Raw genomic sequence first — 23062 nt, forward strand, 5'->3', positions numbered from 1 at the left:
GGCTGATTTTCTTTCACGGTTAAAAACTGATAATGATATTCCAGTAGATGATAGTTTTCCTGACGAATATTTGTTTGCAGTTTCTGCTCATTCTCCATGGTATGCAGATATTGCTAATTACTTGGTTGTAGGAAAACTACCAGCGCACCTGTCATATAGGGAAAAGAGAAGAATTGTTCAACAAAGTGCCAGGTATAGCTGGATCAGCGGATGTCTCTTCTATACTGGGCTTGATCAGGAGATCCGAAGATGCATTAGAGAAGATGAAGTGTATGACATATTGAAAGCTTGCCATGATGGCCCTTGTGGAGGCCATTTTGCTGATAAAAGGACAGCACATAAAATCCTGAGGATGGGTTACTATTGGCCCTCATTATTTAAGGATGCAAAGAAGTATGTAAGGGCTTGTGATAGCTGCTAGAGAATGGGTCAACCCAATCATAGAGACCAAATGCCACTAAACCCCCAGGTAGTTTCTGAACCATTTGAAAGATGGGCCTTGGACTTCATAGGACCCATTAACCCTCCATCCAATCAAAGAACCTATATATTAGTCTGCACAGACTATATGACTAAGTGGGTGGAAGCCAAAGGACTTATTAGAGCCAATGAAGAGGCTGTCTTGGCCTTCTTATTTGAAGATATTTTCACTAGATTTGGAATCCCCAGAGAGCTAGTCACTGATGGGGGACCTCCATTCAGTTCTCATGGTTTTAAATCTACCCTTCACAAATATCATATTCAACATAGAATGACTACACCATACCACCCCCAGGCCAATGGGCAGGTGGAAAGCACAAACAAAGTTTTAGAGGCCATTCTAACTAAAACAGTGAAGGACAACCGAAAGGATTGGTCCCAAAGGCTCCCTGAGGCATTATGGGCTTACAGGACTACTTGGAGAAACACTACCGGTTTTTCTCCCTATGAATTGGTTTATGGTAAAAATGTTATTTTTCCTGTGGAATTTGAAATTAAAACTTTAAAGACTGCCTTAGCTGTTAATCTTGATTTGAATGATGTGCAGACAGCTAGATTGCAGCAACTTTTGGAGTTGGATGAAAAGAGATTGGATGCCATTCACCAAACAAACATGATTCAGCAACAAAGGATGAAATGGCATGACAAAATTATCAAACACAAACAGTTCCAAAAAGGTAATTGGGCCTTGCTGTATGATTCTCGGTTTGAAAATTTTCAGGGAAAGCTACGTACACGTTGGCTTGGACCGTATGAAGTAGAAGATGTCTTTCCAAACGGAACGGTAAGACTTGTAACAATTGATGATGCTAAAACACCTCTACTAGTCAATGGCCATAGGCTCCGTTTATATGAGCGCCCTGTTTCTAAAGAAGATTTCAAGACTGCTTGCATGACTGATATTCATTATCTTTTTCCAGGGGAGTCTTCTGCTCCTCACAGCACTTAATTTTCTGCACTATATTTTTAGTAGTAGATTAGATTTAGCACTAATAATCCCTGTCAAGGATTGGCATGTTACAATTAAATTTTGCAGATTCTGGAAAGGCAATAAGGAGGACAGATTCATCATGAGAAGATCTGAAGCTTTAAATCAAGAAGCTTCCTCCCATCATTTTACCCTCTTCCCTAAAGTAATATCCCTCCATTATTTCTATCATTCCCACCACTCCCGAAATATCTTCCTTCAGTCTGTGTTACCCATCCCTTACTGCTGAAATAATCCCTTATCATTCACAGACCTAAGTCAGTTATCACAATTTTCTGATTTTTCCCGTTGCTAAAACTCCTGTTTCAGCAACGTAACACCAATTTTTCCCGTTGCTGAAACACCTGTTTCAGCAACGTAACACCAACTTTTTCCGTTGCTGAAACACCTGTTTCAGCAACATATCATTGATTCTACCCATTGCTGAAACACCTGTTTCAGCAATACATTATCAATTTCCCCCGATTGATGAAACACCTGCTTCAGCAATGTATCGTTCATTTGTCAGTTGCTCAAACATCAGTCTCAGCAACTTGTTATTATCAAAGCAGCATCTCTCTTTGTCGACATATAAGCTTTCTGGTCCTTCACGATCATACTTCAGATCCTTTTGGTGAAAATTATTTGGCATATACCAGAATCAATTACACAGACCCTTCTATGATCATTCAAGGCTATTGCAACCGACACTTCGAATTATTAATTAAAGGTAAAGTATAAGGTATATGGTTTTAATGTAATTCGGTTAAATCATATTAAAAGAGAGGATTTCATTTCATAATGATTGCATATCTCCCCACGTCCAATCATTATTACACCATACGTAGGGGGGGGGAATTCCAAAAATGGAATGATTATTTCGCATGAACCAACCTGCCGCCTGTTATCATATCCATTTTTGCCGTCATTTAGACTACGCAGCCGTTGTTGCAACAACTAGTCTGATCAGGGTCTGAGAATACTGAATTGTGCCTCTGCGGAAAAACTCAGAGCTTTAGCCATGGGAAAGGCGGCCATTAGAAATGAGCCCGGCTCCATAAGTCTTCTACAGCTCTTTCCTGAAGTGTATCAGATCTTCCAACAAGCAGGGTGGACAGCATATTTTGAAAGGTTGGGAGATTTTAACGCAGAAGAAGTATTAGAGTTTGCACAGAACTTTGAAGACAATTTCTCAGTGGTCCGAGGGGTTCGCATTTCAGTGACAGAGGATGACATAGTTCAGGTATCAGGGTTGCCAGCTGAGGGCATTCGCTGGTTTAGCAGGAAGCAGGTCGTTCTTAACGCGCAGCAAGACTTTTTGCGCCCGGACGAGCAAGTGGAACCTAGAGGCCGCGGGGTCAGTCTGCATTCACTTCCTCAACCATGGCCATCAGTGGCAGAATTCGTCAAACACTACCTAACATGCGAAGGGCATTATCAGGTAGTGTACAATCATGACTTTGTTCTGCTGAATCATTTGAGGAATGGAAGATTGATTAATATCCCTTATTATCTGCTTGGTTGTATTAAAAACATGTCGTATTATTGTAAGCGAGCCAAATCTCCAATGTCATCCCTTACCCATCACCGCTTATGCCAGCTGCTAATACAGAGGGGTTTTGCTCAGCAAAATCCCCCTTTGCAGGCCCTACCTGAAATTCCCCCGCAGGCCCCACCTGAAGTCCCTCTGCAAGCCCCACCAGAAATTCCCCAACCACCTGAAGTCCCTTTGCAAGCCCCACCCGAAACTCCTCAGCAAGAGAAAACGTCCCAACCGTCTGAAAATCCTCATAAAGAACAACAGGAGGAAACCCTGAATTCTCCCGTCAACCCAACCCCGAGCTCGCCTCAGTTAGCAGAGCTAACACCCTCTACTATTCCTGTCCCTAGTGACGATTCTCCAACACCCCCTTCTTCACCCATTAAGAAAAAGAGGAAAACCCCAGCAGTCACAAGTTCTAGACCACGGACAAGGTCCACATCCAAAATTCCTACCCCTCCGGAAAACCCTGTCCCGAAGAAAAAGCCCTCCCGTTCAAGGAAAAGGAAAGGCAGCGATTTTGCTGCCTTCCTACCAAAAAGAAAGAGGACAAAGACTGTTGAGGCAGAATCCACTTCCATTTTCCCTAACCCTGCCACTATTGTATTGAAACCCTTATCCCCATCCCGAACTCCCCAGCCGGTCTCGTCCGAAGACACTGTCACACAAAAATCAGTGCCTCGGGATAATACGACATTGGTTATGGATCAAGGAGTGACTGCTCCACAAGAACCAGTCACTTGCCCAGTGACTGCAACACAAGAACCAGTCACTGAGGAAGAAGAATACACCAAGCAGGTCGATAATGGGAAATGCCCAGTGACTGTTCCACAAGAACCAGTCACTGAGGCAGAAGAATTTACAGAGCAGGTTGTTAGTGAAGAATGCCCAGTGACTGTTCCACAAGAACCAGTCACTGAGGCACAAGAATTTACAGAGCAGGTCAATACTGAAGAATGCCCAGTGACTGTTCCACAAGAACTAGTCACTGAGGCACAGGAACACAACAAGCAAGATGATAGTGGGAAATGCCCAGAGACTGAAATACCAGAACTAGAGACTGAAATACCAGAACTGGAGACTGAAATACCAGAATTGGAGATTGAAGTACAGGAATCCATTCCTAACCCGGTGGATGAAACACAAGAACCACCCACTGTGGTACCAGAACTGGAGACCGAAACACAGGAATCCATTCCTAACCCGGTGGATGAAACACAAGAACCACCCACTGTGGTACCAGCATTAGTCACTGAGAAGCAAGAATTCATGACTGGTCCGATAGAGGAAATACAAGCACCACTCACCGTGGTATCAGAACTAGTTGCTGAGGAACAAGGATTTATTCCTGATAGAGCACGAGGACTATTTACTGTGGTATCAGAACTAGTCACTGAGGAACAAGAACTTATTCCTGATGGGACACAAGGACCACTTACTATGGTATCTGATCTAGTTACTGGAGAACAAGAATCCATTCCTGGCACAATGGATGAAACACAAGAGGCACCCATTGTGGTGCAACAACCAGCTACCACTGTGCATCAGCAAAATATTCCAGCAGAAACAAGCAGCATACAAGGCCCACATACGATGACATCTCTACTGCAGGAAAATGAGTTCCTGAAGTCTGAAATAGAAGCTTACAAAGCTGAGTTAGCCATGGCTCGAGAGGCTTTTGAAAAAGAACTCAATCTCCATACATTAGCACAAGTAGCCTCAATGCAAAACAGGGAGACATGTATAGAATATATGTGCAAAGAGTGTGGCACCATTTATAAGAATGCAGGCTATAAAGTAGTTGAAATTCCACTCCCTGAGACAATTATGACAGAGGGAACACAAGAGGAATGCCCCACTGCTCCACAAGAACCAGTAGGACCCCCTATGATGCAAGAAGAAGAAGAAATCGAACAAGAGATATCTCATCCTTTGGGGACTGATGCAGCTATCCCGGCAGAAGAAACATTGCCAGAGCACATGATTACTGATGCAGATATTCCGGCTGAGGAAACATCGCCAGAGCACACTACTACTGATACAGCTATTTCGGCAGAAGAGACACTGCCTCAGCACACTACTGGTGCAAGTATCCCGACAGAAGAAATAATGCCCCAATGCATTCCCTCTGAGGCAGCCATACAGACAGAGGGAATAGTGTCCAAACCTACTACTTCTGTTAAACAGACACAGACTCGGCTATGGGACCCATTGGAACAATTCAACAGATGGAAGAAGGAACATGCTGAGAAACAGGATATAGTATTACAACAGCATAAGTTGCAATGGCAAAACTATGTATACACTAACTGGGAGAACTGGGAGCAATTACTGCTAGAGCACAGGGAATATAAGAAGGAAGCCAGACAGTCTAAGGAACGGATAGCCTTGATGTTTTCATTGGTGCGGAAGTTGATGGTTACACGTAAACCTTCTGTAAACTACGCTCTTTTTCTTGCTGAACGACTAGTTTATTTTCAAATTAAATCAATAGCACATGGTAGACCACATGAAGTACTGACTTCAGAAAAGTTTGTTGAGACCTTTAAGGAGGCCCCTGAAAGCGACCAGCATCTGCTGTGCGAACTCTACCTTCATAATGAAGCCATTCCTGAAGAAAGAAGAATTAATCTTATTCCAATTGCAGGTGATATACAAATTAGGGCATTTGCTTCATTTTTGTCTAATCAGCTCACTTGGCAGACTGCATTCAATGCAAGCAGTCATAATGAGGAGAATAAACTCCTGTGGATTAGACCAGAGCCGGTAAGCCCAGCCATGTTTATAGCACAGTACTATGAATTCTTGCAGAAGCCAGGTATGAACGAGCACATAGAGCAATTACAGGCTTCAGTCCTTTTTAATTGTCAAGAGCATATTCGAATGAAGGGTCCTGCTGCACTGAAGGCCAATGATCTCTTTTGGCAGCAATCAGATAAGGAAAGACAGGATTATCATCCTTTTAACCCTCTCAATTTTCATGCTGCATTGTATAGAGTCCCTAAGTATATTGATTGCATTCAACATTGTGGAGTCAACTGGATTGGGTATCATTTCCGTTTTCCAATCTTATGGCTGCCTTCAGAAAAATATCAAAGTCATTACCAGTTGACTGACGAAGAGGAAGCCTCGGCATGGCAACAGTTGCAGACCAACAGCGGGTTCCGAGCTCCTACAGACGCCACCTTCTCCAGCTACTGCTTGAGTAATTTGCATTGCCAGTCCCAGTACTCAGACTCTGATTCAGACGAAGGGGTTGCCTGAGGACATGCAACATTTTTAGCTGGGGGGGATGTTAGGACTCCAATATGTACCATTTTTGTTATATATTTTGACATCACTTTACCCTTAGAACCATGAACCTCAATGTCTTTTTCATTCACTTTATCCCAAGGTATATGGAAACCTCTTCTTTATTATATGGTTAATCTGTCTTACATTTAATTCCATAATACTCTTATATTTTATCAATTATTGAAGTGCATTGTTGCTAACACAAGTCAAAGATCGCAGATAATATATGCCTTGTTGGGAACGAGCGGTCGTTGCTGAAACAGCTGAACTTCATTGCTGAAACAGCCAACTCCGTTGCTGAAACAGCTGGTCCCGTTGCTGAAACAGCTGGTCCCGTTGCTGAAACAGCTGGTCCCGATGCTGAAACAGCTAACGCAGTTGCTGAAACAGCCGTCAAAGCACGCAACTCCCGCTATGCGTTTTTTGCGATTCTGGAAGAACTTTTTGTGGATAATAGCAGCAGCCAGAAGATACGGTTACCTGGATTATCTTGAAGATAGCATTTCTGTTGTCTCGGTTGTAACAGTATCTCTTTTTAAGAAAGAACAGAATAGTTTTGTTTAGAACAGAATCGAGATCTTCGCTCTTGTGTAAAATTGTAAATGATGTCTCCTCTTTAAAAAGAGGAGACATCATCATTAGAGGGGATCGAATGGTAATTCACAGAACATTATTGTGAGAGACAGGAGCTAGCCTCCCTTTTTGTACTGTATCAGTTTCTTGACAGATGAATAAAGACTTGTTTTGAGCGTTCCAGTTTAATTCTTTCTCCCGGGGAATCTTGTGAGAAGGAAAGGGCCCGCCTTCCTCACAAGATCCACCCCTTTATTCCTGTAGTTGTTTATTTCTTATGTATTTGCATTGTATTTAATTCTGTTGCTGAAACACTAGTTACATGGTTTGTGATACTCTGTTTCTTAGTGCTATATGTATTGATTGCACGAGTGGATGATGAGAGCATGTGCTGAAGATCCCTGTACAGAGGGATAGGGTCTTGCTCCCATTGATTGCTTTCTTTTACTTGCAGTGTGATTAGAAACGAGAGGCCAAGTGCTGAAGATTCCTGTTCCTGGGAATAGGGTCTTGACCTCTTGAGGTTACTTCTTTTACAGTGTGATTAGTGCCAGGCAGCAGGTGCTGAAGTTCCCACCAAGGAATAGGGTCCTGTTCCTGCTATGGTTGAATGATTTCTTTTCTTATAAATCTATTTCCCTTTGCTGTAACAGAGAAATCGTGTCTGCTATAAGTTAATTGACTTCAGCTTTAATTAAGTAGACTGTGAATTGATAGATTGATGAATTTAACAAATGTGTGTGACTTTCTTTTACTACAACATTGAACTGCTTTTGAAATTGAGCATATCCAGTGCGCTATTACCTTTGGAATAAAAAGACCTTCTCGGGTTGACAATTTATGTGGAGCTCGGATTGTGAAAACAATTAGAGCGACCAACAGTAGGTTGCCATTGGACCCGCATATTGCATATCAAAAAAGTCAAAGGTCGTGGCTTAAGGAAAATAGGCCCGAGGGTGACGTTGCAATCAAATCGCAATCGCACATCGCAAAAGGAGAAGGTGAAAGAATTGGCCCCCGGAGCAAGCTGAGTTGCGATGCGATATATCTCAATCATAGAGTCAGGTTGCAATTTGCGATGTCACAATCGCCATCACAAAATGTTAATGAATCAGCCCCCGGAACAATTGAGGTTGCAATCTGATGATTCACAATCGCAGATCGTAGTGGGAGCAGTGTCATAGAGTACCACTCCGCTGATTACAATTTCCTATGGGGCTTCTGGACATGATATTTTATACATTATGTTAATAATCGTGGTGGGTCTGCAGAGCATGTGATATATGGGTTTTGGTTTATCCGTTGATTGCGATTTGTGATGGATCTCGGATACGATATTTGTTATATTGTAGTTTATAATTTTCGATGGGTACGCCTTTATTGCCTTATCTTCATTGCTTAATGTAACATGCACACCTCTATCTACTGATTGAAAAAAAGGCCGATTCTTTGTTAAAGTCACACAGTTCAGGGAAGCACCGATTATTTTTATTGTCCACAGATTTGAGGTTTAAAACGAGCGAACTGTTTGGATTGTTCGATGGAGTTTTTTTCTATGTTTGTAAGGGTTGTCGCGACATACTATTCACTGCCTCGAGAACCTCTGTTGGAAACTTCCACTTGCTAAACTTTGACGTTTGTTTGGAACTGCCTGAGTATTGAGGGATTTTTCTACCAGCTTATATAAAGGACCATTCCTGTGAGAGAGAGGAAGAGAGGATTGGTCGATGAATTCAAAATCTATTGTGTAGCAGACTGTGACCCTGGTAGCAAGCTGGGACCTCGCCTGAGCAGCAAGGAGGTTTCTAGAAGTTGTAGAAGGTATGATTATCCAAATTGGGTGTTTGAATAGGGATTTTTGCATGATATTTTGCTAGGAGTTCACTCGTACTATTTGTTTTTGAAGCTGGTATCTCCATTCTTTGTCCATCTTCGATATTGGAGGTATAAGGGTGTTTTATGTAAAAATATGCTTGTACTTCTCACTTGTCATGCCGTTTAATGAATGAAGGCCTCACCACTATTGAGTAGGGCCCAAAGACGTAGACCAAATTGGACAAACTCCGTAATCAAATAATTATGTCATGGTTTCATGTTATTATGGTTATTTCCATATTATTTATGTGCTTTTAAGTTCCATGGTTAATTAGCTATGTTATATGAAATTCTAATGCATCTGTAAGTAAAAAGTCTTGGATCAAGTTTGGTGTCACAACAGTTCTTTTTTGATGCGAATTGCATGAGTATATGCTAACCCGGAACAAATTGTGAAAAGGAGAAGGAATGCTTAAGTCCTTTGAACCAGAAGCAGGAAATACAAAACGAAGAAGAAACATGGCAAATGAAGAGGCTCATTGGGAAGAAGAACATAATTTCCGCAAGGTATTCTACAATATGGCTGAGAAAGTGGACAAACTATTTTTAGAGTATGAGAAGGCCCTCCAACATGAGAAGAAGAGATGCATATGATCGCAGATCGGTAGATCAAGTTGATGGTGGAGAAGATCCCCCTCCCTCTCCTTCTTCAAGTGATGGTTCTCATCACTCCAATCATGACTCCAAACATACATCTAGGAAACCTTTCCTTAAACTATATGTAAAGTATGACTTGCCTATGTATGCTGGAGAGTGTAATGCAGAAAAGCCCAACAATTGGATTAGGCAAATTGAGGTCTACTACCAGATCCAATAGATCAAAGAAGATGAGGCAAAGATCGAGTTGGCAGCAATTCAACTATGTGGCACCATTCTCGTTTGGTGGGATAGTAGATTGCAAGGCAGCAAAAAAATGGGTAACCTTCTTTCCTCATGGTCAAATTTTGTTTCTGCATTGAAGAATCTGTTTTACCATCTGGGATATATACAAAAACCATTAATGGAGTGGAAACACCTAAGGCAAAGCAAGGGTCAAAATGTGCAAAACTTCACAGAAGAATTTAGGAAACAAGCATTGAATTTGAGCATTCTAGTAGATTCACCAGAGATTGTAACTAAGTATATCAGTGCCTTCACACTGGCCTTATCGATAGTGGCAGGATCAAACAATAATAATGAATGTCGTGAGCATCTTGAGAGAAGGGGGGTGCATGAACAAAATGACCACCCAAAAAGAGCTGCAACAACCAATAGAAGAGGAGCAAAGCCATCTTATACACATTGTGAGAAAGAGGGACACAACAAAGAGAATTGCTGGAAACTGAACCGTGAGCTGAGGCCTAGGAGGAATGAAAGAAGGGAGAGGGAGAAGAAAACTGCTACCCTGCAATAGGATCACGAGTTTGAATCAGAGGAAAATAGGAAGGTCACAACTGCAAGATTTACTCGAGGTAGACCAATTGACCTAGGGTCAGATTCTAGTGACGAAAGGAAGATTTCAACTCTTGGGATCAGAGTGGATGCACCATCGATCTGGGTTCCGACTGGAGCGATGAAACAAAGGTCTCAATAGATATTTTACCAAAGGTGAAAATGACACCTAATGCGGCATGGCTCCAGGAGCTTGATGAGGTCAACCAAAGCATTCAAGTAGAAAATACTAAGCTAAGGAGACTCCTACAAGAAGTCAAAAGGGGGAAACAAAGGTTGCTACACCAGTTGTAGGAGAAGGACAAACCCTTGGAAAAGGAGTAGCATAACCATCTTGATGTAAAAAGTGACTCTTGAGCTTCATGTACCTTTCGTGATGATGATTTCGTTGTTTTTGAAAAACATAGTACATGTATAGGATCCAAATTATTGAATAAAATGGGATATCACGGGAAAGGCCTTAGCATTAATGGCCACGACATCATAAACCCCATCAAAATGGAGAAATTTCCTCGTCATGCACGACTCGGATATGCCAGGAAGGAAGTTGGGGAATGCTCCAAAACATCCATCGACCTACCGATGACAAATGATGAGGGCACCTCACTACATTCCAGTGACAGTGAGGGATCCATAAACCGTTATCAGAGGCACATTAGGGGAAAGTGCTCGAAGATTATTCAGAAATTTTGGAGGAGAAAGAACCGTGGAAGTCACTACAATAAGGTGGTACGAAATGGAGCCACACACAATATGTTCCGTGCCGAGAAGGTATCAATAAAAAATCCAAAGGGTGAAAATGATCAACAAACGAATACACCACATTTATGGTGGTCTTCTTTATTAAGTAAAATATGGTTTTCTTAGATATAGTATCTTGTTATGGCCACGATTTGTAAATCATGAGTGGCAAGTAAATATAAAAGTGATGATGTGTTTCCCATCACTTGAAAATACAACGATGATGTTTGCGGCCTTTTCTTATGAATAGTTGAGGTATTGGTTTTTATTATGTAATCCTTGAACAGAGAGTATGTGTTATAAATATTGGCAAGTGAGGGTTTGTTTATGTAATGTATGGTTTGTATATGATTGTAAAGGATGTACCAACTTTCTGTGCAGGTGGTTGAAAGTGTGGTTTGGCAAGGACACAGACAGTGTCCTGGATACATTTGTGTGGGCTTCAAAAGGAATGCATCCAAGTAAAACTCGATAGATGAAGAAAAAGATGATGGAGCAATTTCCTCACATTATAATTGATTGAGAAGGATTTTGGTCGTCTAAAATCTCTTAGTGGGGAGGATTGATCTAGGTGGATCTTCATAAATTACCAGTGGCATGGTAAGAAGGCTCAAAATTCAAAGTGAACGAATATGGATAAACTTAGGATTGGATTGAAGTGCTCGTAATCCTGATTCCTGCGGTGTGAATGACACTCAAATCCGAGTTCATTTGAAGAAGTTAGAGCAAGTCAAAGATCAGGTTTGACTTGGGCAGGTGGCAGGAGAAGATATTGTGGCAAGCCTCTTTAGCGAATGGGGAAGAACCAACTGGCAGGTTTCCATTGGTCCCACATATCGCATATCGTAGAAGTAAGACGTCGAGGCTTAAGGAAAATTGTCCCAAGGTGGCAATGCGATCAAATCGTGATCACCCATCGCAATAGGAAAAGGTGAAAGAATCCGTCCCCGGAGCAAGCCAAGTTGCAATGTGATACATCACAATCGCAGAGTCGGGTCGTAATTTGTGATATGGAAATCATACATCGTGAAAGATTAAGGAATCATCCCCTGGAGCAAGTCAGGTTGCAATGCGATGAATCGAAATCACAGATTGCAATGGGAGAAATTTCATAGAATAACACCTCGCCGATTATGATTTGCGATGGGGCTTCCAGACACGATATTTTATATATTATATTAATAATCCTAGTGGGTCCATAGAGCACCTGATGTATGGGTTTGGGCGCCTAATGTACGGGTTTTGGTTTATTCACCGATTGCAATTTGCAATGGATCTCGGATGCGATATTTATTATACTGTAGTTTATAATTGTTGATGGATCTGCCTTATTACCTTGTGTTCATTGCTTAATGTAAAAGGCACTCCTTTGTCTGCTTATTGAAAAAAAATGTTGATTCTCTACTAATGCTGCTGGGTTCAAGGAAGCACCGATTCTTTGTATTGTCCGTAGATTTGAGGTTTAAAACAAATGGTATGTTTGGAATATTCGATGTTGGTTTTTTCTACCTTTGTAATAGTTGTTTCCACACACTATTTAGGGCCCTGAGAACCTCTATTGGAAATGAACGCTTGCTAAACTTTGACACTTGTTTGGAATTGCCTGGGTATTCAGGGATCTTTTTGCCAGCTTATATAAAGGACCATCCATGTGAGAGAAAGGTAGAGAGGATTGGCTGATTAATTCAAAATCTATTGTGCAATAGACCCTAACCTTGGCAGCAGGCCGAGACCTCGCCTTAGCAGCAAGGACTTTCTCAGAAGTTGTATAACGCTTGATTATCCAAATTGGGTGTTTGGATAGGTGTTTTTGCATGATTCTTCGCTAGGAGTTTAGTAGTACTGTCTATTTCTAAAGCTAGCTCTCTATTCTTTGTCCTTCTTCCAGATTGGAGGTATAAGGATGTTTTATATAAAAATCTACTTGTACTTCTTTCTTTCCATGCCATTTAATGAATGAAGGCCTCCCAACTATTGTGCAAGGCCTGAAGACATAGACCAAATTGGACTAAATCCGTAATCAAATAATTTTCTCATGGTTTGAAGCTCTTCTCATTATTTCTATATTTTTTATGTTCTTTTAAGTTCCATGGTTAATTAGGTCTGTTATATGTAATTCTAATGCATCTGTAACTAAAAGATCTTGGATCAGCAGTTGAGTGGAAACCTTCAGAATTACCAGCACAAAATGAAAGTTATTTTTGATAGGAGACCCTGCACCGCAAATGAGCTACTCCTCCCTCAACTTGCACTGCCATCCTGAGTGAATATGCCACTGGATGCATTGAATAGGTCCACTTCGGTCAATACCATCCAACCAATTTCTGTCATTTGAAACGCTTCCTCTTCAACATGTTTTGCAGCATCAAGCTCTGCTAGTCGATGAACTTCATAGTTGTACTTTAGAAAGAAAGGGATTTTAAGAGTACTAGCCACAAAGTATCGAAAAGGGACTACACATTTCTGGTGTCACATAGATTGGTAAAAAGTATCGAAAATGGCCTAACCATTTATAGTGTCACAAATATTGTTACCACAGGGATTTGTCAAAACACTATCCCAACAAATTTCTATACTCGCTATGAAGCTACTACAATCAATCTAAGTTTTTTGGTCTTCTTAAAGACAATATGAGGTAACTGGTCTCCTAACTGTGCCCAGGGGAGGACATGAGCTCTACTCTCTATAAAATTTCATCTTTTGTGCCTTGACAGTGATGTGGTTGTCACATTAGCCACCCTAAATGTGCAAGATTTCACTGAATGAATATGGCATTTGGTATGAATGCAGGTTGGCGTTGATCACATGAGAGATACATGGTTGTGTTTCTAATGATGAATGAAAAGACTAAGGAGGACAAAGATCCATGCTGATTATATTATGAAACAAAAAATTATGTTCATTACATTGTCCAACCACTTGTTTCATGTGAGGTTAAATAGTAGTGATGCTCAAAACAAGGGCGACAATAAGAACTGCCCAAATTGGTGAATAGATGTAGCATGATGCAACATTTGGTGATAATAATAAAAATTCAGTTTTGTTTCCCTATCTATATGATGATTCAGCGAGTCGTGGATACATAGGCATTAATATCGTCACTCGGGGTGGGGCTAAGATTCGCGCAGATGTGGGATCCACCAATTAGGGACCTATTTGTATGGCTATGCCACTGTGGTACAAGATTATGCTCTGTCTCACCCCAAGTTTTAATGAATAGAAAGAATTTTATGTAGTGCTCCCATAAAGATAGTAGCTAATATCTTACTAGATATTGTTGGCATCTAGTGCAATCGAGAAGAGATTTTCATAATAAAATTGTATGAGCGAAAACGTCTTGAAGAATTTTCTTCTACTACTCGCTTTGGATCTCCGAATGGATATGGGTCTCTCGATCAATTGAATTTCACTTGATACTCGCTACATATTGTTTCCCCACACCACAAAAACAAGAAACACAAAACTCTTCTCAATGACCATTTCTACCCATCCCAGTGAGGACCTCACCTGCCTGAGCATAGCTTAGGACTAGGAGACTTCGATTTATTCTCAACAGTGTGGATAGATTCATTCACCCATCATGCTCGCCTTTCAATATTCATTTACCCATGGAATCATGATTTGGAGGAGCGGGGAGGGTGGTCTTGTTTATCGGAGCCTTGAAGTGCATTTTCAAGGCCTCATTGTGTCATATGCAAGGCATGATGGTCTTCATATACCTCCACCATACTGATGAGTCTTTGTTCTAACGTAGGATATTTTTATAAGCATCTCTTTGGACCGGAGCACAAAAAACCAAATCATCGATATATCTAATAAGAATTGCATGCTTTTCACCTCAATGGTAAATGAATGCTTTGTTTCATGTCTCTTTTATTTACCTAGATCTATGCATAGTTCCAACTAGAATAAGCTTAGCTAGTTTTCCCTAGTACTCACACTTGATATAATCAACCTTAGCTAGATTATGAACAGACCCTAAGCTCCGACAATCGAAGCTATCATCATTTGAACCAGGCTATATATTTTCTTCGTGTGCCCCCTTCCTTGAGGCAAGCTTAGTGATCATGTGATCATTTGAAAACTAGGCTTCTTTCGTCAAGGGAAGCAACCCTTTTAACCCACTCATGGTATCTTCTTGTCCATTCTCCTTTCTTTGGATTCAAGCAGGGACACATGAATCCCAATAGGAAAAGTGATCATTTGAACCACGGTCTCCTCTTCGCCATTATTTCATTTCAAGGCACGAAATAGCTGCCCCACAAACCCCCTTTTTAATACAAATGTTCGATCATGTTAATGTAGTATATTTTAATTTTCCTAATTGAATTAATGACCATGGTTTTATTTATTTTAAGAATCTCTCACTGAACTTTTATTTTTTACATATAACGATTATTAATCATTAACTATTAAAATATGTTAAAAGGTATTTATAAATTTATTTATTTATTTTTATTAAATAAAAAAATATTAACAATAAACTGCAAATTTGATTAAAATGATAAATAAGTACAGTAATACTTACTATAAATTAATATTTATCAAATTTTATCAATGATTATATTATTAGTTTATTTACTCAATTTAAATTAATAATATACATATAACAAAAAACATCTTAAGGTATATTAATAGATATTTTTAATAAAAATGAATTAACTTGTAAATATGTGAAATGACATAATTTCCATATATATATATATATATATATATATATATATTTAATGTAAAATAGGAATCACATTGAAATTTATTAAATTCTAAATATGCATCTTATAAATGGTTTAATTATAAAAAATAGTTAATAAATTATTGTTTGATTCAAAATGTGAGTGTATGATGAATTTAATAATTTTGTAATATATTGTATTTGTTTTAAGTATAAATTTCAATATTTGTTATGAAACGTTTAGATGTAAAAATGTGAAATGTTTTAGTTTATAAAATTAGTTTAAGTTATTTTTAAATTTTATATATATATATATATATATATATATATATATATATATATTCAGATTTTTGAATTATGTTTATTGTTGGGTTGTGTTATATTCTTTCCACGTAGTTAATAGGGGGTTTGAAGGGCACTCGTAACCCTACTTTATGGGGTCCGGGGCAGTGCCCCGGAAAATTTTGGTTTTGGACCATATGTTAGGTTGGGCGGACCCACCTATGGTTTTGTGCATGATTTTCGCACATGTTTTTGGACGCGATGGTTTTCGGTCCATGGTATTGGATGCTTTTGGCATGTATAAATATGTATTGTAACATTGAAAGGAACATAATGAAAAATCAAGCTGGTAGTCCCGGTTTTGGGATCCAGGGAAAAATCTCTGTGCATATGTGTTTTATGGGTTATGATCTCGCATTGTTTATTTTCTTTGTTTAAGAATTCATATGGAGGTAATTTCTGTACAGGGTTAAAACCTACATTTGGTATCAGAGCTGTTTTGGCTTCAAGGGGACGCCTTTGTTGCTGAGGGGTTTCGCTCGGGCTTGTGGTAGACCCTGTTCAGTGGGAGATCTGCGAGATCAATTCTGGTGGTGAAAGAAGATGGCGAGCAGTAGAAAGATAGAGATTGAGAAGTTCAATGGTCAAAATTTTGAGTTGTGGAAACTCAAGATGGAGGATCTGTTGGTGGATAAAGATCAGTGGATCGCGGTAGATCCGGGTACTAAACCATCGGGAGTGACCGATGAAGAATGGAAGAAGTTGGATCGGAAGGCAAAGAGCACAATACGATTGTGTGTCTCCGATTCAGTATTGCTGAATGTATCAGGGGAAGCTACGGCAAAGGCTTTGTGGGTCAAGTTAGGGACTTTGTACCAATCTAAGTCTCTGGTGAATAAACTGTTCCTGCGGAAAAAGCTGTATAACCTGAGGACGAAAGATGGAGACTCGGTGACAGAGCATCTGAATGCATTTAATACTGTGGTAAGTCAGTTATTATCTGTTGATATTAGAATTTCAGATGAAGATAAGTGCATCAGTCTATTGTGTTCTCTACCAGATTCGTGGGATAGTCTGGTTATTGCAATAGGTAGCAATGCAACTGCTTTGTAGTTTGATGAAATAGTCTCAGCCTTGCTGACGGAGGAGATGAGACGGAAAAATATGGACAACCAGAATGGTGATTCCTTGTCTGTACGAGGACGGTCCCAGAAAAAAAACAAAAATAAGTCATCGAGTGGGAGATCTAAATCTAGAGGGAGATCTAAATCTCCAGGAAAACCTACAAAGGTGGTGTGCTAGAAATGCGGAAAGGAAGGGCACTTCAGAAGGGATTGTAAATCTAAAGCTCTTGATAAAGGAAAGGGATCTGATGATGCTCCTTCTGCAGAGGCGAAAACCACCTCAGATGAAGGTGGGGATGTGTACTTGGCTTCTTCAAGTACACATGTAGATCATGAGGCATGGTTGATTGACTCAGGTGCATCCTTTCACTTCACTCCCCATAGAGAGTGGTTCTGCGAGTATGAGAAATACGATGGTGGTGATGTCTTCTTAGGAGATGATAGGAAGGCTAGAATCATTGGTCGGGTAAAATTAAAGTTGAAGTTGCAAGGTGGAAGGGTTAGAACACTTCCGGGTGTTCTACATATTCCTGCATTGGCCAGAAATCTGATTTCTGTAAGCAAGTTGGATGATGCAGGTGTAAAGACGGTGTTCGAGAAAGATACCTGCAAGATGGTTCGAGGAGCACTGATATTAATGCGGGGAGTTCGGATTGGAACCCTGTACAAGCTGCAAGGTAGCACTGTTGTTGATGGGTGCAATAGTTCTATGGTTCCTGAAAATGGAGTAGAGAATCTAGTGGTCTCTGGAGAGAAGACCATGTCGTGGCATCAAAGGCTTGGACATATTGGAGAGAAGGGCCTTCGAATACTTCATGGTAAAGGTATGGTAGAAGGTATGAATAATAGCTCTCTGGATTTTGATTTCTGTGAAAATTGTGTATATGGGAAGCAGAATCGGGTGAGTTTCCCCTCTGGTGGTAAGAGGACGAAACAGATATTAGAGCTTGTCTACAGTGATGTGTTTGGACCTGTGAAGGTTCCATCACTGGGTAAGTCTGTGTACTATGTATCATTCATAGATGACTTCTCAAGGAATACATGGATATATTTTCTTAAGAAGAAATCTGAAGTCTTTGACAGGTTTAAAGAATTTAAGGCTCTGGTGGAAAATTAGACAGAGAAGATGATAAAGGTACTGAGGACAGATAATGGTGGAGAATTTTGCAGCAAGGAATTTGAAGAATTTTGTAAGAAGTGTGGTATAGCACGACAGAAGACTACTCCATATACACCTCAGCAAAATGGAGTCGCAGAAAGAATGAACAAGACATTGATGGAAAGGGCAAGAAGCATGCTCAGTGGTGCCGGGTTAGGACAAGAATTCTGGGCAGAGGCGGTGGATACTGCATGTTACCTGATCAACGGATCACCTTCATCAGCGTTGGAGGATAAGACTCCACAAGAAGTATGGACTGGTAAGAAACCCTCTCTTTCACATCTAAGGGTATTTGGATGTGATGCATATGTACATGTTCCAAAGGAGAAACGAACCAAGTTGGATAGTAAATCTGAAAAGTGCCTCTTTATTGGGTATAAGGATGGTTTAAAAAGTTATAAGCTTTGGAACCCAGTCACAAGGAAGGTTGTGTACAGCCGAGATGTGTTGTTTAGAGAGGTAAAAGATGTTATTCAACATGAAGTCCAACCAAAGGAACCTGAGAAGATAGAGTTTGAGCCAAAGGAGGAAGAATCAGACTCTGCAGCAGAGGAGGAATCAGAGGATGAAGAGCCACAAACTCCGGCTGTGAGAAGATCAGTTCGAGAAAGAAGGCAGCCAGAAAGGTATAGTCCATCTGCTTTCAGTTCAAATTTTGCTTTGTCTGTTATTGATAATGATCCCAGAACTGTGAAGGAAGCAGTGGATTCAGAGGATGGAAAACTCTGGAAAGAGGCCATGGTCAATGAAATGGCATCTTTGCACAAAAATGAGGCTTGAGATCTGGTGGAGTTGCCGGCTGGAAGGAAACCCATTGGCAGCAAATGGGTGTTCAAGAAAAAGACAAATTCAGAAGGAAAGGTGGAGAAATACAAAGCTCGGTTGGTAGCAAAAGGTTATTCCGAGGTGTCGGGAATTGATTTTGGCAATATTTTTTTCTCCTCTTGCCAAGGTAACTTCTATTAGATTGCTTTTATCTGTTGCTGCTGCTTTTGATTTTGAGGTAGAACAGATGGATGTGAAGACAACATTTCTTCACGGGGATTTGGAAGAGGAAATCTACATGAAGAAACCTGAAGGCTTTGCAGTGAAGGGTAAGAAAGAACTGGTATGCAAGTTAAAGAAGTCTCTGTATGGGTTAAAACAGTCACCAAGGATGTGGTATCAGAAATTTGATACATTTATACGGGGACTTGGCTTCACCAGAAGCAAAGCAGATCATTGTGTGTATTTTAAATTAATTGGTGACCGTATTATTTATCTGGTCTTGTATGTGGATGATATGTTGCTGGTTGGAAATGACAAAGAAATTATCCAGGATTTGAAGACCCAATTGTCCTCCAAATTCGACATGAAAGATCTTGGTGCTACAAACTATATTTTGGGCATGGAAATTAAAAGAGATCGGTCAAAGAGGAAGCTCTGGTTAAACCAGAGGAAGTATGTCAAGACAATACTCCAGAGGTTTAATATGCAGGATAGTAAACCGGTGAAGGTTCCTATTCCTGTAGGTGTGAGGTTATCTGCTGAACAGTGTCCCAAGACACAAGAAGAGGAAGTGGACATGTCCCGTGTTCCATATGCAAGTGCAGTGGGTAGCCTGATGTATGCAATGGTTTGTACTAGACCAGACATTGCACATGCAGTGGGAGTATTGAGTAGGTTTATGTCAAAACCTGGGAAGGAGCATTGGACAGCAGTGAAGCGGGTTTTCAGGTATTTGCGTGGCACTAGTGATTATGGTTTGTGCTACCAAGGAAGACCAGGATTGGACAGAGTGTTGGATATTCATGGTTTTGTTGATGCAGACTGGGCTGGAGATCTGGATCAGAGAAGATCTACAAGTGGGTATGTGTTTAACCTATTTGGAGGTGCAGTCAGTTGGATGAGTAAGAAACAATCTGTAGTGGCACTATCAAATACAGAGGCAGAATACATGGCAGCCACTCATGCAAGCAAGGGAGCAGTTTGGGTGCAGAGATTGTGTTCAAGTATGGGGTTAGTAGAGGGAGCTATAAGAATAGACTGTGACAGCCAAAGTGCAATTTTCTTGGCAAAGAACCCTGCTTATCATTCAAAGAAAAAGCACATTGATGTTCAGTATCACTTTGTGAGGGATATGATAGAAGACAAAAAGGTGTTGCTGGTAAAGGTGGACACATTGAAAAATACTGCAGATGCATTGACAAAATCTGTGAGCTCTGAGAAGTTCTCTTGGTGTAGAGAAGCAATGGGAATCTCAGGGCTGAAAAAATGACTAAGCTCTCCTGTGGCCCCCTGTGGAAAGAAAACAACAAGTGGGAGATTGTTGGGTTGTGTTATATTCTTTCCACGTAGTTAATAGGGGGTTTGAAGGGCACCCGTAACCCCACTTTATGGGGTCCGGGGCAGAACCCCGGAAAATTTTGGTTTTGGACCATATGTTAGGTTGGGCGGACCCACCTATGGTTTTGTGCATGATTTTTGCACATGTTTTTTTGACGCGATGGTTTTCGGTCCATGGTATTGGACGCGATGGTTTTCGGTCCATGGTATTGGATGCTTCGGCATGTATAAATATGTATTGTAACATTGAGAGGAACATAATGAAAAATCAAGCTGGTAGTCCCGATTTTGGGATCCAGGGAAAAATCTCTATGCATATGTGTTTTATGGGTTATGATCTCGCATTGTTTATTTTGTTTGTTTAAGAATTCGTATGCAGGTAATTTCTGTACAGGGTTAAAACCTACATTTATGTTATGGAATTTTTTATTTTTGTTTTTATTTTTTTAATCAAATTTTGATATTATTGTTTATTACGAAGATTTATTTTAATTTTGGATTTACTAAATGTCTAGAGGGATCAAATTTCTCAAGATGCAAACATTTATTTTAGTGTAAAACCTAAGGAAAAGTTTGCGCCTCGAGAGCTTTGATTACTTTTGACTCCTAATTGATCTAGAATTAAGATGGATCTATGTTATTTTTGAGAAAAGCACTACTAAAATGTTTTAAGTATAAGAAATTTTTTTATTTCTTCTCATTTTATATAATATATACACATTTGACATTGAAATATTTCATTGACGATTCATATTCTCCACATTAAAATGTTAATACATGCCTCCTCATATTCCAAAATAGAAAACAATCTCTCTCTCTTTGTATATATATGTTTGTTAATTATTAACATTTTTTAAAGTATGACATACATATACAGTATTATTTTTTATATTAATATCTTGTAAATATTATATGTAAACTACATATTAAACATTGAAAGAATATGACATTAAAAATTTTTCGTCAAAATATTTGTTGTTTTATTTGATTTGTGACCAACACTTACATAAATTTTGTTATTAATAATTTTTACACATTATATATCAACTCCATATTTTGAATGGAATAAATAATACATCTCTCCAAACTGAAAATATAAGAAAATTTTCAATTACATTGTTGATCCAGATTTAAACAGGAACACAACAAATTATAGAGATAACCATATACACAAAGATGCAGCGGAAATAATACTTCATTTCATTAATGGAAAATACTGAAATATGCTTACAACCAGAAATGGAAATAAACCAGCTAGGGTGATGGTAGCTTATCTCTGAGAAGAGATGTAATGGCTACATGCCTCTGAACTGTGTTACAATGAGGCTCGAAGGCCTATTTATTGTTGAGAAACAATAAAAAACCCTTAACATTCCAAAACCTAACCCTAGGAGATGAAACGCCAAACTGTGGGCCCCGTTTGGGGTAAATTGGTACATCAACTTCCCGGGGTCATAACTTTGGCATATGATCTCCGTTTGACGCATACAATAGCTCATTAGAAAGATCTATCCGAGTATTACCATTGTTGGAACGGGCAACATCCATGGACCCATGTTGCCCCCGGATTCCCCAAAAAACGTCATTTAGGGCCTCAAAACGCCTCCGGAAGTTCACGACCCGAAAACTGCTAAAAATAGTAAGTTGTGCTACAATTAAGGAAATTGAAAATGCTGAGAAAGACAATGGTGGGGGTCCAGGTGGACTTGGCAGGTGGCCACCAATATCCACCTGGATCATTCCTCCCCCCTTAGGAAGCAATGGTCCCCATTGCATTGAGCTCCTCCATGAGATGAGGAAACTTTTGCTGAACTTGTTCCCTGGTGAGCCACTTGCCCTGCTGAAGGAGTTGGCCTGCTTTGACAACTCGATACAGTTGGATATTCTGTTGGCGAGTGTTCTTGATTTGTGTGTCCATGATCTGATCAGTTGCAGCTTGTTCCATGCAATCTGGATTTAATTCTGTGGGTTTGAGCTGTTCTGCAATGTCGGATGTGTCGAGCAATGGTGGAAAGTATGGCCGAAGGCGGTCCACATTGAACACTGGGTGCAGGCCAAGGAATGGGGGAATGCTGAGCTCAAATGCATTTTCTCCCATAGCCTTAGTAATGGTGTAAGGACCATATCGGAGTGGTCTCAATTTCCGATAGGCTCCAGTAAGGCGTTCCTTTTGCAAATGCAACCAGACTTTGTCGCCCACCTGAAACTTGTGTGGCACCCGGTGTTGATCATGTCGCTGCTTGTACTTGGCATTTGATTTCTCAAGAATGTCATGGACCTGCTAGCGAATATGTTGGATGCGCTCAATGAAGCTGGTGGCCTTATCTGTTTCGGACTGGACATGAGTTGAATTCATGTGAGTAGCTGCAAGTGGCATGGCCACATCAATGGGGCATAGTGGCTGGAATCCCAAACCCACCTCAAAAGGGCTATGGCCAGTGGAGCTGTGAAGAGCTCGGTTGTAGCTGTGTTGAACATAAGGGAGGCTCTCGTCCCATGTCCGTGGATGTTTTGAGTTATACATGCGCAGAATGTGCACAATCATCCTATTGACAACCTCTGTCTGGCCATCAGTTTGAGGATGGAAGGCTGTGGACTT

The 23062-nt window shown here is 40.2% G+C and overlaps 1 pseudogene; it reads left to right on the top strand.

Moving 5' to 3' along the window:
• Window positions 1-4877: 4877 nt before the first annotated feature.
• Window positions 4878-23062, top strand: part of LOC149256667 (COBRA-like protein 1) — a 47405-nt pseudogene continuing 29220 nt past the window's right edge.

The sequence above is a fragment of the Pinus tabuliformis genome, chromosome 7, assembly GCF_031772625.1.
Source record: "Pinus tabuliformis cultivar Carrire ecotype Pingquan chromosome 7, CPIR1, whole genome shotgun sequence".
Lineage (NCBI taxonomy): Eukaryota > Viridiplantae > Streptophyta > Pinopsida > Pinales > Pinaceae > Pinus > Pinus tabuliformis.